We start from the raw sequence: 3,923 nt of genomic DNA, 5'->3' as shown, positions 1-3,923 counted from the left end.
TTCTGGAACACAGATACAGACCAGATACAGTGTTTCCTTGGTTACTGCTGTAAACAAACCTGAAACACTGCTTTAATATGAATTATACAGAGACCAGATGAAAAGAAAATACCACGTAAACTTTCCTGAAGACAGTCATCTCCCCTCAGAAACACATTCATATTGGTTGCCGATCGCCTAAAGGCCAAAGTATACTTCGACTGTCCACGCACTGTGTGAGACTGTGTGAGACGGAAAGGAACGCTGAATGTGAAGTGTACCCGGGCCTTAAGTAGACGGAAAGGTACGCTGAAAGAAAACCATGGTACTGTGCATGTGTCGAGCTCATCTGTCCGCGCTCACCTGCGGTTGAGTATACTTTTGAAAGCTGTGCAGATGCCACAGCGTGCGAGACAGAAATGAACGCTGAATGTGAATTGTACCCGGGTCATCCTACACACACGTGACTGACCGCTCGCTCGCACCAACAGGAGGAGGAGGGTCAGTGTTACTCTCTACACTGCTCTCAGTCTGAGTGATTCCTACTCTTTCAGTCTTTGAGGAGACATGGAAAACAGCGCATACCGCAGGAACAGTATAATGGAAAATATTAGTGGTTTTAAAACCTTGACATTTTCAAATCGTGGTATACCTTGAAACCGGTAATCGTCACATGTCTACTATACATCTAACAATGCCTTGGGGAGGAAAAAACAGTTCATCTTAAAGCATATGCATAAACCCAAATAGGAAATAAAACAGTTATTGAACAAGCATGCATCTTATTCTGTGTACTAAACATACGAAACATTGGTGCCTCGTATTTTAGAGCATTTTTTCTCAGTAGCTGTAACAGATTGCACTTACATTTATTTTGTAATTAAATTACGTAATTCCGTCACATGTAACTAGTTCCTCCCCAACACTGGTGTTAGTGAATAGAATATATGGGGAGTACAAACACTGATCTATAGTTGCCACCCCAAGTTTAAAATCCTGGACACATCCCTGAAACAATCACATGCAGCTCATATTGTTCCCAAACTCAGAAGCGTGAGTCTCTTCCTGCAGCTTCAAGAACAGCTTTACTGATCAGCAGCTTCAGTGTGATTAGGAGCAGGTGTAGGGGGCTTTAGGAATAGACACAAGGAAGGACACTAGAAGACAGCATCTGTTTATAATCAATAGAATCATATAAAGAATATGTTATTACCTACTGTTTTGGAAAGCACTGCAGTACATTGAGGTGTAAGTACTATCTGCCACAATTTACACTAAGTATGAATAATATCTCACAGTGTAGGTGATCTCAGGTTTTTATATCCTTGAGTGATGGAGAAACACACACACACACACACACGCACGCACACACACACACACACACACACATACACACACACACACACACCACTACTGTGTACATATTAATACAGATTAAAATAGCACTATAAAGCTCAGCTGTGTAATGAATAGTGTGATTAAACATAAGACAGACTTTTTGCAGGGATGTGATTTTTCTGTATAAATACGTATTTCCGTATTTTCCGACCTTTGAGGGACGACCATGTGATTCCCGTAGATCGTGTTTTTTATTTTTTTAAGGGGGGGGGGTAGGTGGTACTGCCTTATGATGAAATCTCACACATGTTTAATCTATTAGCTAATAAACTGCGCCCGTACACATCACGGACGGAGGTCCTGAGAGCGCTACACGAGCTTCGCGGCGTCATCTGCAGGCCCGTTAAAAGCGTCACATCATCAACGCACCACAAGCGAGCCGCCTCCCCTGCCCAAGTGTACTCGACCCCCCCGGTGACTTTTTAGATGAGTTGAGGTTGAAACTCTTCATACTTCAGTACAAAACAGTGCTGAACTTGACAAAAAGTATTTTTTTTTTAAATGTCTTAATAGTGATTTTCTAATGTCTAATTATAAATGCAACAGCATAAGGTCAAAATAACTATATACATATGAGTGGAAAGCGGCAAGGGAACACATGAATCTTTTGGATAATTTTTCTCCATTGACTTGCAGAATATTTTCTGTGATGTTACTGTTAGATAGTGCTGGGAAGGTAATATTTACAGGTTACAGGTTACACTATTTAAAAATGTAACAAGTAGTGTAACTATTTACTGCTGACAGCAATGTAACAGGATTACATTTGATTACTTTTTGATTACGCTTCTAACTGTAAAATATTTTTCAAATGTTAGGTCATTGTTGAATCATTTAAAGCAGGCAGGGTTAAGTTACAGTAGTAAACTCAACACTGATTTCTTGGCAGAATTTCAAAAGCCTTCCATCACTTAAATTAAGATATAATCATTTAATTTAAACCACAGCCACCACCAAAATCAGGACTCTTTAGCCCTTTTTACTTGTGAGATCAATTGATCTGGTAATTCTGATCGTTCTGGTTAAATACAGGTTTAAAATTCATAACAAGAACTAGTTTGATGCTATGTGATTTATCTGTTTTTAAATCAATCTAGTCAAAGCATGACAGGAAACACTGAATCTAGCATGGGTCTGTATGAGGATTTAGGCGGTTATTATGAAACATTTTAAGCAGGAAATATAACGGTATCACAGTATTGTTGTTACCAGCTCTGAAATGGGTATTTTAAAGAATGGGTTAAAAATAAAAATAACATAAATTTCTTTTTGAAGGAAGCCTAAATGATTTTATGATCATGTTTTTTTTGTTTTTTGACATTTTAAATCTCAGTCCAATGATTCATCACACATTGATTTGTACTTTCTCTTTACTAATGGATTCACAGCTAAACTGATCTGATCTGAGAGAGTGAAGACTGTGTCATTGTTGTCAGCAGGTTGAGAGATGTGACGTCACAGATGAAGGTTGTTCTGCTCTTGACTTCAGCTCTGAGATCACAACCCCTCACACCTGAGAGAGAACTGGATCTGTCTTGGAATAAAATCTAGAGATTCGGGAGTGAAGCGTTCTCTGTGCTGGACTGGAGGATCCTCATTGTAAACTGGAGACAACTGTGGTAAGATCATCTCGGTCTGATAGTCTCATGTGTTTGTCTTCGGTAAGATGTGTCCTTTTAATGTAAATTGTAAAGACTAAAGCTTGTAAAATAAATGATAGATAGATAGATAGATAGATAGATAGATAGATAGATAGATAGATAGATAGATAGAAAAGAAGAGGATGGAAAGGACATGACAATCTCTGTCAGTACCGAGACTCAAACCTGTGACCTGTGGTCAGGGCTGGACTGGGGTTAAAATTCAGCTACTGGACAAATCCAGCCCATCTGACCCACCTAATTTCATCATGAATGTTTTGCTGGGTGACAGCCGGCCTTTAATTGGAGGTGTAAAATCAAAATAGATATTACTGAATTCATGACCAATGCAAAAAAACTTAAATAATGCATTTGTGTTCACATAGAAATGCACTTGACAGTACAGCACTGATTTTGAGATAGAATGCAGGAAATCTATTGATAAATAAATTTGCCATCATTTCCTCACCCTCATGTCATTCCAAAACTGTGTGATCTAGTTTCTTCTGAAGAACACAACAGATATTTCCTTTGTAGAACGCACAAAACCATTTTGCTTTTTACCCTTGATTTCTCTCTGTATGGACAAAATGTATTGATTTTCTGACATTATCTTCTTTTATGTTCGCACGCAGAAAGAAAATTCATCCAGGTGCAAGGACACGATGTTGAGTAAAATGACAATTTTCATTTTTTGGGGTGAGTGAATATCCTTTAGAACTTATTTACCGGTAATAATTTAATATTTACGTAGGCTAATACAGTCCTATTTATACTAAATACCTCTCTATTGCCGTGTTAATACGAAGTTAACTTACTATGGTGATGAATTTAACAGGTCTTGGTTTGCATTTTCCCAATGACCTCGTATGAAGTTTAGATTGCGTGTCTGTTTTCAGCGCATCC

The sequence above is a fragment of the Cyprinus carpio genome, chromosome A5, assembly GCF_018340385.1.
Source record: "Cyprinus carpio isolate SPL01 chromosome A5, ASM1834038v1, whole genome shotgun sequence".
Lineage (NCBI taxonomy): Eukaryota > Metazoa > Chordata > Actinopteri > Cypriniformes > Cyprinidae > Cyprinus > Cyprinus carpio.
This window is presented reverse-complemented; position numbering follows the sequence as displayed.